The sequence below is a fragment of the Oryx dammah genome, unplaced genomic scaffold (assembly GCF_014754425.2).
Source record: "Oryx dammah isolate SB20612 unplaced genomic scaffold, SCBI_Odam_1.1 HiC_scaffold_22, whole genome shotgun sequence".
NCBI lineage: Eukaryota > Metazoa > Chordata > Mammalia > Artiodactyla > Bovidae > Oryx > Oryx dammah.
In genome coordinates this window covers 1,639,402-1,655,594 of record NW_024070206.1, presented here as the reverse complement: position 1 = coordinate 1,655,594, position 16,193 = coordinate 1,639,402, and positions in this window count along the sequence as shown.

Genomic DNA, 16,193 nt, shown 5'->3' with positions numbered 1-16,193 from the left:
AAAACCAGAGTCTGTTTTATGCTCTCGCCTACGCCTCTGACTTTACAGGGGGCTCTCCCCCATAACCATTTCTCTCAGAGAAGGAGTAAACGTGCAGGCAATAAAAATTCCTGGGCGTGACAAGAGTGTTTCAGCTTCTGGACTCCTCTGAAGGTTATCTAGCCCGACTGTATAGGTTCGTCCGGCCACATGTGATTGTTACTAAAGGCAAATTCTTTTGGGGAGTTAGAAATTATTAGTACAGTGGGTTGGTTAGGAATTATATTGGTGAAGGGTTTTTCATTTGTTGTGCCAATAATTGCTGCTAATTCCCTGCTTTGGGTGGGACAAGGATGTCTCCAGTCAAACCTTTCTGCTGCAACCATAAACAGCAGAGTTTTGGAGTATTTTGAGAGTCTTAATTAGCATAGGGCTTTTTCTTCTCTTTGAGTCAATGATTGCCGCCAGGCCTCCATATCCTTAGGCACCTAGGAATATATTAATCAATGTATTTGGAATATAGAAAAGGAAATATAGTAGTTTTAGATGTTAGCAATACTAGACTTTTTGAGTTAATGGATTTTCTCTTTTGTAATAGATCACTGTGCTTTGTTATAAATCACTGTGTCTTTGTTATGTAAAAATGTAACTTTATCGCTATCTTAAGACTAAATAGATCTTAAGGGGAACATTGGTAAAAGGATTTTCATTTGTTGGGCTGATGTTTGCTGCTAAATCTCCATATTCCCTGCCCGTATAATGAATATAACTAACATATAGGAGAAATAAGTATTAACCTTTAAGCATATAGGAGAAATAAGTATTAACCTTTAAGATTAATCCTGTTAACCTTGGGTTAAATAAATTCCTTTCTTGATTGTAACTCACTACACCCTCACCCTATAGGAATGCAACTTTATCTGGAGGGTGGTGCCTGGTTTAAGAAAAAACACCCTTGGAAGAAATGAGGTTTTTGGTTATCAGAAAGAAAGGATCATAGGTCTCACTCATGGCCAGAAGATGATGTAATATCCCTAAGACCCCCGCATGACTCTGTATTCATCCCTATGTGTAATAAAAGGTATATAAGCAAACCCAAAAATAAAGAAATCGGATCAGTTTCCGGAAAGACTGATTCCACCATGTCATTTCTTTCTTGCTCCCGTTTCCCTGGCTGAATTCCCATCTGGATTCAGCCTCCTTTTCTCCACTATACCATCTGCTATTACACTATCCGTTTCTAATCTCTCTCTATATCTGTAATTAAATATGTATTTTTCCAAAGACGCCGACGCCGTCCCCCCGCCTTCGAATCACCCTGGATCCACCCGGGCTGGACCCCGGTAGTCATCACTTCCTCCGCTCCTGGATTAGTACTGTGTAGCTTAGAAAGCACTCCGAAGAGGGGTTCCTTCTCGGTCCAGCAGTTAAGAATCCACCGGCCAATACAGGGGACACGGATCCAAACCTTGGTCTAGGAAGATCCCACATGCCGCAAAGCAGCTAAGCTGGTGAGCAGCAACCACTGAGCCCACAGGCCACAGCTTCTGAAGCCCGCGCACCCTAGAGCCCTGCTCTGCACGGAGAAGCTGCGGTGGTGAGAAGGCCTCGGACCACAAGGAAGAGCAGCCCCCACTCACTGCAACGAGAGAAGGTCTGCACAGCAATGGACTCTGTGCAGAGTTCAAAAAATAATTAAAAGAGTGTTCAAAAGAGTAGTTTTTACCATTTTACTTTCATTTTTAACAAGACACTTACAGAGTTCCTTTAGCTCATGAGTCTTTGTAGAAAGTGTGGGTAGGCGTCCACACTCACGGCCCCCTATGGGGACAAGTCCACAGAGAGACAGTCTGGCCAGCCTTGGCTTTGTATTTTAAGATTTTGTTAAAAGCTTGACTGGGAATTTTCTCTGTACTTTTCAGTTAAAGGGCCACAATCCCATTATTCTACTCTAAAAATATTCTTAATCAGGTAAGCCAAGAATATGGTAGCCATTTACCTTATAGAAGCAAGAGAATTCATGTCTCAGAGTCAAAAATATCTCGCCCATTATCTTGTAATAACCTGTAACAGAGTATAATTTGCAGAAAATGTTGAGTCACTATGGTGCACACCTGAGCCTAACACAACATTGTGAATCAACTACACTTCAGTTTTCCTAAAAAGTGTCTCAGATATTGGTAGGCCCCAATTATCCGTAGACCTCTTGAAGTAAAAGGAAATGAGATGGGCACTTTATGGGTGCAAAATTAGGCACAAGAGTGAGTTTTACTCTAGCTGAGAAAAGAAATCTCAACAAATAATAGCTTTTAAACTTCTAAAAACTCAGAAATACTATACTCATTTTATTTCAGATTACTTTCAGGATTTCCACTAAGATACTTCCTTCCTGTCATATTTAAAATTTTTGGCTGGTTAATAATTACAGAAAAATATTTTAATCAAAAATTTTAAAATGCCCAAAAGCAATTCAAATTGCCCTTGCGTTGTATATTGTGTATTTGACACGTGTTACTGCATTATTCGCAGTGTAAGAGTTTTTTTCTAACCTTTTATTTTTAAATAATTTTAGAGTCACAGGAAGTCACCAGAGTTTTGCTGCCGGGACTTTGCTAGGCCGTTGTCACTTGTCTCTTTAGGCCACTCTGCTGGGTTGGGGGTGATTTTGCTACTTCATCTGGAACCACCGAACTTCAGCAAGACAAGACGCGTCAGAAATTTTTGAATTATCCCAACTCAAATGCACTGGGATACGCAAAAAAGATGCAGCTTTGCACAGAATCGTATGTGTCTCTAGCACTACCTGCAAGCACTGGGAGTCACACAGACTTGGTTTCAAGAAAGTCCCAGAAAATAATGAAGTTGCAGCAGCAGAAGTGGTCTTCATTCATTGCAACGCAAAGCCCCATACACTTAGAGAAATGTGTGGTCACACAGGCACAGTGCTTGGGCTTGAAAGGGGCCTCGAAGCTTTCAGCTTCCTCTGCTTCGCGGAAAGCCCACCTCTGACCTTCGGAGTCACTTAGTTTAGGCCTCGCATCAATCATGTGTCGTTGGCCAGCCTCTGCACAAACATCCCTGTGACATTGAGCTTATCACCTCCCAAAGCAACCCAGTCCATTTTCAGACTGTATTAGTCAGGGTTCTCCAGGGAACACAGCCAGTGTATATGAAAAGTGAAAGTGAAAGTGAAGTTGCTCAGTCGTGTCCGACTCTTTGCAACCCCATGGACTGTAGCCTCCCAGGCTTCTCTGTCCATGGGATTTTCCAAGCAATAGTACTGGAGTGGATTGCCATTTCCTTCTTCAGGGGATCTTCCCGACCTAGGGATCGAACCCAGGTCTCCCACATTGTAGACAGACGCTTTACCATCTAAGCCACCATATATACTCGGCTCGCAGAGGATGGAGGTCAAGAAGTCCTGTGATCTGCTGTCTGTACACTGGGGACCCAGGAGAGTGGCGGTAAGACTCCCTCTGAGTCTGAAGGCTGGGGACCCAGGAGAGTGGCGGTAAGACTCCCTCTGAGTCTGAAGGCTGGGGACCCAGGAGAGTGGCGGTAAGACTCCCTCTGAGTCTGAAGGCTGGGGACCCAGGAGGGTGGTGGTGTGACTCTCTCTGAGTCTGAAGGCTGGGGACCCAGGAGCAAGGTAGGAAGGATGACTCCACTCAATTGGAGAGTGTGAACTCGCCCTCCGTCTGCCTTTTTGTTCGTTCCAGATTCATGATGGATCGGTTAATGCCCACTCACCTTGGTTTGGGCGTCTCCTATACTTGGTCTGCTGATTCAGATGTGAATCTCTTCTGCAGACACTGTCACAGACACACCCAGAAATAATGTTTAACCAAATATCTGGTACCCTGTGACCCAAACAAGCTGACATATAAAATTATCATCACGGGCTTGAGTTATTATAGAATTCTTCCTTATGCCAAACTAAAACCCACCTCCTAATATCCAATAGCTAGAAGGTGATGGCACCGCACTCCAGTCCTCTTGCCTGGAAAATCCCATGGACGGAGGAGCCTGGTGGGCTGCAGTCCATGGGGTCTCGAAGAGTTGGACACGACTGAATGACTTCCCTTTGACTTTTCACTTTCATGCATTGGAGAAGGAAATGGCAACCCACTCCAGTGTTCTTGCCTGGAGAACCCCAGGGTCGGGGGAGCCTGGTGGGCTGCTGTCTGTGGGGTCACACAGAGTCGGACACGACTGAAGCGACTCAGCAGTGGTCGTAAGTCTTCCCTTTGAACCGTGAATCTGAATCATTCTTCCGCATGGCGGTCATCCACACATTTGACAACTGTGTTTGTGTCATCCACTGTCTTAACTTGAGAGTCCTACTGACTCAAAGAACATGAGTTCGAACAAACTCTGGGATTTCGTGAAGGACAGGAAAGCCGGGCATGCTGAAATCCATGGGGTTAGAAAGCGTCAGACACAACTTAGCGACTGAACAAGAGAGAAGCTGACCCTGTTACAAAAATTTGCTTCGGTGCAAATAGTTTATTTGGGACCTGCTCCTTGGAAACACCAGTAAGGGAGCAGGGAGTTAAGCCAATGGAGTGTCTGTTATCAAGCTACTTACCCTCTGGGCAACCTGGGCTCATTCCTTCCGGGAGACTCTGGAAATCAGGGTAAAACCTGGGCCTCAGAGTTATCCCATCTAAAGGGTGAGGGAGCCGGGGATTTATACACTAACCCCGGGCAGTTATTACCTGAGGGCTGTTCTTGAGAGAGATTAGACTCCAGCTTCCAGAGAAAGCTCTTAAACAGGGCGATGCTGCCAGGTGGACCCCAGCCAGCCTGCCCTCCCCTACCGGAGGGGACCTGGAGGCATGCTCTCCAGGCCATTCTGCCCTGCGGCCTCCGGGGATTGTGCACACCGCACAGCTAGGGTCTCTTCAGTCCTGTTCCGCCAGGTGGTCTTGGTTTTGCCTTTTTTTTTTCTTCTTAGAACTGAACACAACACTCTCTGTATGGTCCCTCCCTCATTCACCCAATTCCTAGTCCCAGAAAGAAACACGCCCAACACAGACTAGGCATCATCATTAATCGAAGATAAAAGAAAGCATAATCAGGTCCAGTCATGGGAGCAGCTTAAATAGCATCTAAGCAAATTCGATGACAGTGGAGGAGGCCTGCTGTGGTCCTGGTCCAGAGTGTCCACCGCGGTTCTGAATTGCTTCTACTAGAACCATCTCCAAGTCAGCCAACTGGGAAATTCTGTTTCCTTTAAAAATTCCAGACAGACTCACTCTCTCCTAGTCCCCTGTTGCTGGAAACGGTGTTCCTTAGTGCTCTGCTACATATGCAAAGAGAGCTCAGCCTAAGGTTAAATTATGGAGAAGGCATGAAAATTCTTTATGCTGGATAATCAAACAGTAAGCTTTTTGCCACAGAGTGACAGCATTCTTCCCGATGATTCATTGCCGCAGCAGTTTCAAAATACATTCACACTTCTTTGCTACTCCTGTCTTCAGAAAGTAGGTCCTAATTTCCCTCCCCTTGAGTGAGGGTTGTACTTTGGTTCTAACAAAGAGAATAGAAACAACCACGGGAGATTCCTGACGGTAGGTCCTAAAGCAATTTATAGCTTCCTCGAGGTCACTCTTTTACAAAGATGAGGGAGCCATGTGGTAAAGACGAGAGAACAGTCCTCTGGAGATTCTGCCTGGCAAGAACCTGAAGCCTCCAGCCAACAAGAGCAGTAGGAATGAGTCATCTTGAAAGCAGGTCATCCAGTCCAGGTCAAACCTGCAGATGACTGCAGCTCTGGTTGACTTCTTGGCAGCAACCTCATGAGAGGTCCTGACCAGATCCACGAGCTAAGCCACACCTGGGCTCCTGACTCTCAGAAATTGTGCTGCGGCTGCTGCTGCTAAGTCGCTTCAGTCGTGTCCGACTCTGTACAACCCCACAGACGACAGCCCACCAGGCTCCCCCGTCCCTGGGATTCTCCAGGCAAGAACAATGGAGTGGGTTGCCATTTCCTTTTCCAATGCATGAATGTGAAAAGTGAAAGTGAAGTCACTCAGTTGTGTCTGACTCCTATCGACCCCATGGACTGCAGAAACTGTGAGACCACGTATATTTGAATTTTCTTTTTTAAGCTACTATGTTTTGGGGTGATTTGACTCACAGTAATAGATAACCAATACTTGCAGAATGCATACATGGCTAACCGGTCTTGTTAGATAATGAAAAATTATCAGCTTTTTAGCTAAAAGTGACAGGATTCTTGAACCATGAACTTGAATACATGAACCGTGAACATCCAGATGTTCAAGATGGATTTAGAAAAGGCAGAGGAACCAGAAATTAAATTGCCAACATCTGCTGGATCATCAAAAAAGCAAGAGAATTCCAAAAAAAAACCCTCTATTTCTGCTTTATTGACTATGCCAAAGCCTTTGACTGTGTGGATCACAATAAAGTGTGGAAAATTCTGAAAGAGATAGGAATACTAGACCACCTGACCTGCCTCTTAAGAAATCTGTATGCAGGTCAGGAAGCAACTGTTAGAACTGGACATGGAACAACAGACTGGTTCCAAATAGAAAAAGGAGTACGTCAAGGCTGTATATTGTCACCCTGCTTATTTAACTTACATGCAGAGTACATCATGAGAAACGCTGGGCTGGATGAAGCACAAGCTGGAATCAAGACTGCCAGAAGAAATATCAATAACCTCAGATATGCAGATATCACCACCCTTATGGCAAAAAGGGAAGAAGAACTAAAGAGATTCTTGATGGAAGTGAAAGAGGAGAGTGAAAAAGCTGGCTTAAAACTCAACATTCAGAACACTAAGATCATGGCATCCAGTCCCATCACTTTATGGCAAATGGATGGGGAAACAGTGGAAACAGTGTTAGACTCTATTTTGAGGGGCTCCAAAATCACTGCAGAGGGTGATTGCAGCCATGAAATTAAAAGACACTTACTCCTTGGAAGGAAAGTTATGACCAACCTGGACAGCATATTAAAAAGCAAAGACGTTACTTTGCCAGCAAAGGTCTGTCTAGTCAAGGCTATGGTTTTTCCAGTAGTCATGTATGGATGTGAGAGTTGGACTATAAAGAAAGCTGAGCACTGAAGAATTGATGCTTTTGAACTGTGGTGTTGGAGAAGACTCTTGAGAGTCCCTTGGACTGCAAGGAGATCCAACCAGTCCATCCTAAAGGAGATCAGTCCTGAGTGTTCATTGGAAGGACTGATGTTGAAGCTGAACCTCCAATACTTTGGCCATCTGATGCGAAGAGCTGACTCATTTGAAAAGACCCTGATGCTGGGAAAGATTGAAGGCAGGAGAAGGGGATGACAGAGGATGAGCTGGTTGGATGGCATCACCGACTCGATGGACATGAGTTTGGGTGGACTCTGGGAATTGGTGATGGACAAGGAGGCCTGGTGTGGTGTGGTCCATGGGGTCGCAAAGAGTCGGACACGACTGAGGGACTGAAGTGAACTGAACTGACAGGATTCTTTCTTGTGATCCATTGTTATGGAATCTCCGTTTTCCTCCAGTTCTTAATGAAATTTTAAATCATTTATCAATCACTTTCCATGACCACTTCTTGAATTGCACGTTTTTACCTGTCTCCCCTCCCTGCCCTCGAATCTCAGTAATGTGAATGCGACCGACGATCGCCAGGCTGTGCGGGGAAGCTGAGTCCAGCTCTTCTGTAACTCCATGGGCTGTAGCTACCAGGCTCTTCTGTCCATGGATCCTCCAGGCAATACTGAAGAAGTTGCCATTTCCTTCTCCAGGAGACCTTCCCAACCCAGGGATCGAACCCGAGTCTCCTGCATTGCAGGCAGATTCTTTACCACTGAGCCAGCTAGGAAGCCCCAGAGCTGCTCTACCAGGACATAAATCCCGTCAATGGTTGACCTCTGCCACCTTGCCCTAAGGCGTACAGAATAAATTTCTTACTTGGAGTGGAGCAGAATCAGTGGGCATCAAAAAGGCTTTATTTCAATATGTTTCATCAATCATCCTTTTATCTTTCTTTTCCTCATCTCTTTCCCAATTTTATAATCTTAACAGCTGAAACTCTCAATCTGATTTTGACCTAGGCCATAAAAATGCCTTCCTGACTTTGGTGCCTTGTGAGCGAAACAGTCAAACAACCCAGCCAGCCCATGGACTCTGGCCAATTAGTGTTTCAGCAGAGTATTTCTGCGTAAGGCAAGGGCTCCCTATGCCTTCCAGACTGCCATGGGGGAGTGATAAGACATAGAGGGGGCTCCCTGTCCTTCCCCACGCCAGGGGGAGATAAGACATAGATGGGGGCTGGGAGAAGAACCTGACTGTCCTCTGTGATCCTGCTTCTCTGACCAGAGCCAACAGGCTTCCCTTTGTGGTGGGTTGAACTCACCTTGTTTTTTTCTTCCCCAAACAGCTGCAATTGCAAGTTATTGCTTGCCAGAACTTATTTTTCTCATACCTGTTCAAACATCTATGAGTGAGAAAAAGCTGATGAAAGCGAAAGGATACTCCACTGTCCTCAAATTATAGGTGACGAAAGAAACGAATGCATACTGATATCAGAATAGGGTCAGGAATCCTTTTTCTCCTACAGTTATGTCAGAACTCGAGGGTGAAATAGAAGGCTGGTTGTGGGCATGTTGCTCCATAGTCTTTAGGAAAAACGGTGTGCCTTGCTTGGAACTTCCCAGGCTATTAGAGCATGGCTCACCACAGACACTGCACTGTAATTATCCTTCCAAAGAAAGGCACGTCCTACCTGCTAATCAAAATTCTCGGCGTGAGTCAGTGAAGTCATGAGCATCTCAGCTGGTGGGTTTGCACCTCTGATCTTAGCCACTCAGTTCAGGCAGTTCAGTCGCTCGGTCGTGTCCGACTCTTTGCGACCCCATGAATCGCAGCACGCCAGGCCTCCCTGTCCATCACCAACTCCCGGAGTCTACTCAAACTCACGTCCATGGAGTCCGTGATGCCATCCAGCCATCTCATCCTCTGTCGTCCCCTTCTCCTCCTGTCCCCAATCCCTCCCAGTATCAGGGTCTTTTCCAGTGAGTCAACTCTTTACATCAGGTGGCCAGAGTATTGGAATTTCAGCTTTAGCATCAGTCCTTCCAATGAACACCCACACTCAGGTGCTCAAAAAGTCCAGACGCCACTGTCCCAGAGCCCACTCTGAGTCTCTTCCATCTGTGTGCTTTTATCTTTGGGTCTTTCTTACCTTCTCAATTCAGACTTTAAATTGAGATTTCATAAGCCAAGCCAAACTGGTGCATTTCAAAGGCTTATTCTAATCTCTTCCATTGTTCTGTAATTATGAGTTGGGTCCAAGCAATTCAGAATTGTGTGCCAACCCTGAAGTTATTCCAAATTGCTTATTTTGGGAATTAGTATCAGAAACTCTGGCACACAGTAGGCATACAATAAATGTTTATGGAATCCTGGTCTATATATACATGTGTGTTTTTTTTAAATCTGAGATGAAATCTACTTTCAATAGACGGTAGAAGCAAGATGCTCCTGGCATATGACAGACTGACTCGAAGTGTCTGTGATAGAGGGAACGCTGGACAGGATTCCTGGAAGAGGCGTGTTCGCTCAGCTTCCTTATTATCATGTCATCTCCCACTCTTCATTGATTTTCTCAAACATCCAAAGACATTAGAATAAATTATAGAGCCTTACAGTTATTTAGTCCATGAGGATATAGAATTCAGGAATCTATCCAAGACTTGTCACTACCTGAGCGAGAAGGGCCTTTAAAATATACTTTGATGGACTCGAGTGCTAGTATGATAGATTGGCCCTAGGGGTTTTCTTTTGATAAAATGAAAGAGAAAGAAGAAGAGAGAGAAAAAAGGGGGAGAAGTGAGAGAGAAGGGGGTCACCCAACCCCGAAACTCAGCATATTCATCTGAGCATATAAGACCAAAAAGATGCAATGTCAAAATTAAATTTGAAAAATTCCATCCTAATTTTATGGATGAGGAATCCTCTCCCCTGCCCCTATAAGATGAAGGGTTCCTATCTCTTTATTCTGGTGGGGGAAAAAAATGAGAAAGATTGATGAAAGCACCTCTCTTTCAAAAGTCCTCTCTTTCAGTTCAGAGCAAGGAAAATTAAAATACCAAGCAAGTTCATCCATCATGGTCTGTCTCTTGTCTCCTTTTCATCTTTCTTCTACTTTCTAGATTACTAATTTCTCAGTGACCTTGTTTTCGCTCCCTGTCTGATGGTGAGCATGTTTATAATACTTAATATCTGTTATATCCATAGATGCTGGTACTTTAGTACTTAATATTTGCCATATACATAAGAACTCAAAGAATTCATGGATATTAATTCGGTGTCCCAAGCTATTTCAGAAATGAGAGTAAGGAAAGTGAGGCTTAGAAAATCAAAAGGATAATTGCTATCTTGAGTGAAAGCTTGAGGGCTTCATCTGGATGCGGGGGCCTTCAACACATTTCATCACCAGCTGCATGACTGTAGGCAAGGGTATCCATCCGTGTAAGTCAGGTTATGCTGCGGCAACAAAGAGCCCCCAAAACTCAATGGATTATAACAATTCAGCTTTACTTCCCTGAATTGCCACATCCAGCACAAGGGGTCACAGCCTGGTGACAGAGGAGAAAGAGGGTACACACGGTAGAAAACACGCTGGCTCCAAACTCTCTCTCCCAGAAGTGGCCGCTGCCATCTCCGCTCACAGTCTGACGGCCAGAGCAAGTCCAGTGACTCGTCAGTGAGGCAGCCCAGCCTTCTCACCAGGAGAGGCAGCAGGTCCTGTCAATGTAATACAATCGACCCCAGTGAGAGACCTCACTTGCTCAGCTGTGCAAAGTTGGGTCTAAGGTACCCCCCAGATAAAACTTACAATGTAGTAATTCAGAATACTATTTGGCAATAAGGTAGGGCAGTATTGTCATTATTATTCATATCTGCCCACTATCCCAACACTCTAAATTCAATGATTCCTCATAAAAGCAACAGAAAAAGTTAGGAAATCTTCTTGCTCAGTCACGCTTGGCCCAGCTTTTCTGGAAGATGCTTCCCAGCGACAACCAGTACAGGAGCCCCTCCCTTACCCACAGTTTTACTTTCCGCGGTTTCAGTTACCTACAGGCAACTGTGGTCCAAAAATGTGAAAAGGAAAAGTCCAGAAATAAACAAATTGTCATTTTTAACTTGCACGCCCTTCCGAGGAACTGACGAGAGCTCTGGTTGTCCCATTCTTTCCTGCCCAGAACTCGAATCATCCATTTGTCCAGCACGTCCCCCCATTAGCTACTCAGCAGCCACCCCGATTATCAGAGGGACTTTCATGGTATCTCACTTCTCGTGTTCCAGCAACTCTCACTTTACTCAAAAACGACCCCAAAGCGCAAAAGTAGTGACGCGGGCAGTTTGGATTCACCAAAGAAAAGCCATAAAGTGTTTCCTTTAAGTGAAAGGGTGAACGTTCTCCACTTCATAAAGAAAGAAAAACTCATATGCTGAGGAGGCTAAGATCTACGTTAAGAACAAATCCTGTATCAGTAAAATTGTGAAGAAGGAAAGAGAAACCTGTGCCCATGCTGCTGTCTCACGGCCACAGTGTGCGAGCCGTGCTCGGTTAAGACGGAAAAGTATTAAATCTGTACACTAAGATATTCTGAGAAAGAGAGAGCACATAATTTTATTATAATATATACTTATAACTGCTCTATTTTATTATTTGTTATTGCGCTTAATTTCTTACTGTGCCTAATTTATAAATTAAACTTTATCATAGGTAGGTATGCACGTATGTGTAGGAAAAACATAGTGTACATAGGGTTTTGTACTATCCATGGTTCCAGGCATCCTCGCGGGTGGGAGGTCTTGAAATGTATCTGCTGAGGATAAGGGGGGAACGGGGGTGTTCTTTCCAACCTCAATTCTATGGATACTCAACATAAAAGGGGTCAGCAAAGTGTGAGAACTCTGTGAAATCACTCTAGCCACAATTTTCTTTAAAATGTATCTGCTTCATTCAGTTCAGTTCATGACTCTTTGTGACCCCATGAACCGCAGCACGCCAGGCCTCCCTGTCCATCACCAACTCCTGGAGTTCACCCGAACTCCTGTCCATCAAGTCGGTGATGCCATCCAGCCATCTCATCTTCTATCCTCCCCTTCTCCTCCTGCCCCCAATCCCTCCCAGCATCAGAGTCTTTTCCAACGAGTCAACTCTTTACATGAGGTGGCCAAAGTATTAGAGTTTCAGCTTTAGCATCAGTCCTTCCAAAGAACACCCAAGAATGATCTCCTTTAGAATGGACTGGTTGGATCTCCTTGCAGTCCAAGGGACTCTCAAGAGTCTTCTTCATAGTTATACCTAAAATTTCAAAACACTAATCTAGGGACTCCTCGGGTTGTCTAGCGGTTAAGAATCCGCCTTCCAGTGCAGGGGCCGTGCTTAGCTTCTCAGTCGTGTCTGACGTTGTGACCCCATGGACCATAGACCCCCAGGCTCGTCTGTCCATGGCATTCTCCAGGCAAGAACACTGCGGTGGGTTGCTGTTCCCTCCTCCAGGGGATCTTCCCAACCCAGGGATCGAACCCAGGTTCCCTGGCAGGCATTACAGGCAGATCCTTTACCATCTGAGCAACGAGGGGAGCCCATGAAGGGGACTCAGATTTAATTTCTGGTCTGGAAACTAAGATCCCACATGCTTCAGGGCAGCTGAGCCCATGCAACCCGAGCTCCACCACGACCCAGCTTAGGCAAAATTTTACACACACACACACAAATACCAAGTCTGCTAAACTTCTCACTGGAACTCTTTGCCCCTGAAGTTATTTTACCGAGAAGGAAGTCATAGAACCCCATCCAGGCTTGGCCTGTGCAAGGAAAACCCATGAGTTTCTGGTTCCCATTCAGCCTGTAGCGAGAGAATCATATTCTTTACCTGATTATACCAAAATGGGACGCTGAGCCTAAATACTCACAATCCTTTTTGATTTTTTTATTCAAAAACAGGTCTTGGGAGAAGGAAAGGGACTAAAAAGTACCAAGTGATTTACAGGCTACAGGCTCAGAATGTCTCATTGGAGATCCTTAGAGTGTGATACGCTTCAGCATTCAACTTTTCAGGTTTCAGGAAGGTAATAGAGTGCATATATCAGATATTAACACCATCAAGCTATATGAAACTGAACTCATAATTAAGTATTCTAACATCAAATATGTACCAAATATAAACACACATAAGTATAAAAAATAAAGACAACAAATAACTTTATGTGTGTTCAGAGCTGATTTTTTTCCAAATGAGTTTTCTGCAAACTTATGATAAAATTATGGGTGTTCAGAACTTTCAGAATTTGGAAATTGTAGATAAAAATTTGGGGCTTTAATTTTACTTCACATGTCAGTTCAGTTCAGTCGCTCAGTCATCTCTGACTCTTTGCAACCCCATGAACCGCAGCACGCCAGGCCTCCCTGTCCATCACCAACTCCCGGAGTTCACTCAGACTCACGTCCATCGAGTCAGTGATGCATCCAACCAGCTCATCCTCTGTCGTCCCCTTCTCCTCCTGCCCTCAATCTTTCCCAGCATCAGGGTCTTTTCAAATGAGTCAGTTCTTCGCATCAGGTGGCCAAAGTATTGGAGTTTCAGCTTCAACATCAGTCCTTCCAATGAACACCCAGGAATGATCTCCTTTAGGATGGACTGGTTGGATCTCCTTGCAGTCCAAGGGACTCTTCTCCAAGAGTCTTCTCTGACACCACAGTTCAAAAGCATCAATTCTTTGGCACTTAGCTTTCTTTATACAGACTATAGTCTGTATAGTCTCACATCCATACATGACCACTGGAAAAACCATAGCCTTGACTAGACGAAACTTTGTTGGCAAAGTAATGTCTCCGGTTTTTAATATGCTGTCTAGATTGGTCACAACTTTCCTTCCAAGGAGTAAGCGTCTTTTAATTTCATGGCTGCAATCACCATCTGAAGTGATTTTGGAGCCCAGAAAAATAGTCATCCACTGTTTTCACTGTTTCTCCATCTATTCGCCATGAAGTGATGGGACCATATGCCATGATCTTTGTTTTCTGAATGTTGAGCTTTAAGCCAACTTTTTCACTCTCCTCTTTCACTTTCATCAAGAGGCTCTTTAGTTCTTCCTTTTCTGCCGTAAGGGTGGTGATATCTGCATATCTGAGGTTATTGATATTTCTCCCGGCAATCTTCCAGCTTGTGGTTCATCCAGCCCAGCATTTCTCATGATGTACTCTGCATAGAAGTTAAATAAGCAGGGTGACAATATACAGCCTTGACGTCCTCCTTTTCCTATTTGGAACCAGTCTGTTGTTCCATGTCTAGTTCTAACTGTTGCTTCCTGACCTGCATACAGATTTCTCAGGAGGCAGGTCAGGTGGTCTAGTATTCCCATCTCTTTCAGAATTTTCCAGAGTTTATTGTGATCCACACAGTCAAATATATTTCACATTTAATATATTCCTATTTAGTGATCTGTAGCATATATCAAGTGGAGAAAAGCATGAATAGTATACTACCTTTACCTGGGGCAGGGTAATGAATATTTACTTATAATTTTTAAATTTACTTATACAGAAAAGAAGAAGAAAATGTAAACCAAAAGCTGAATGACAGAAGCAGGGGGACAGGATGGAGAGCACAGGGATGAGAGCCAGGCTGCTCTGAATGTACCTTGACTACAAAGAAATTTTTAATTTAAGAATGTGTAATCCTTAAAAGTCTTAAAATGAAGCAAATGAATGGGCTAGAGCAGAATCTGGCCGGCAGCATAACCACACCAAGAAGGATTATTTCAGTGACTCAAAACCACAGAATTTAAATGAACATCCTTTAGTAAAATGTAAAATGTGGTGCTAGTGGTAAAGAACCCTGCTTCCAGTGCAGGAGATGCAGGTTTGATCCCTGGATCGGGACAAGCCCCTGGAAGAGGCAATGGCAACCCACTGCAGCATGCTTGCCTGGAGAATCCCATGGACAGAGGAGCCTGGTGGGCTCCCTGGGGTCACAAAGAGTCAGACAGGAGTGAAGCGCCCTTGGCACACACCAGACCCGGGGCAGGAAATGAACAATATAAGCTTGAACTACTTCTCATCCCAAAAGACAGGTCAACCACTGGTGCTCCGTCAAAATGAGTAAGGGGTCAACTTAAAGACGCTCCCAGTGGCCCCAAAAGGGACAATTTCAGCATCAGTAAGAATACAGTGGATTGAAACCCATCAGATATGTCTAAGTCTATGAAACCAACTCACTGTCACTTTCACGGGATGCTGACACCAATACATTATTTCTGAAAACAGGTCAATAAAGGGAACGAATCAAGCATTTAATCTACCTTCCCTCTACAACCTATCTCTGGGTCATCACAGAGTTGATGAGGAAATATTTCTCTCTACAAAAAAAAATTATCTCTCTAGTAAACAAGGAAGGAATGATAGAATTAGAATGCCCTTCTTTTGTAATTACTAATTAAATAATTAAACCAGCCATTGCTCTTCAAGGGCCATTGGCATAAGACAAAGAGATAATTGTATGTTATATTTTTTCTGATGGAAGTCGTCAAAAATAAAACTTGAATCCAATCAAGCCTCCAAATTTTGTCTCCAATTTAGAGCAAATATAGGGGACAGAGAAAGATATAAAGTGACATGAAAGTGAAAATTGCTCCGTTGTGTCTGACTCTGCCATCCCATGGATTATACAGTCCCTGGAATTCTCCAGGCCAGAATACTGGAGTGGGTAGCCTATCCGTTCTCCAGCGGATCTTCCTGACCCAGGAATCAACCTGGGATCCCTGCATTGCAGGCGGATTCATCACCAACTGAGCCAGCAGGGAAGGCCATAAAGTAAGAGAGCAGGGGTGCAACAGACAAAATCTTACATAATAAACACATTGTTTTCTTCTAGTGTGTTGACAACTGGGGCCTCACCAACCACGGGCAACTGCTCTCCCACGGCTAACCAGCTACTAGAAATAGTAAAGAATTCACGCTTGAGCACACCTTTATATACACACTGGCCAATCCAGCGTCAACCCCCAGCCCCTCAACTGGGGCTCTTACACTGCGTGGCAATATTTTTCTGACCTATTACTCCAGGGCCAGGTCCCCGACAACTGGAGCCTTAGGAGCCCGAGACGCAAACTAGCCAACCTTTTTTTCTTTTTTACTACCCCGGGTCTTTGTTGCCGTGCGAGG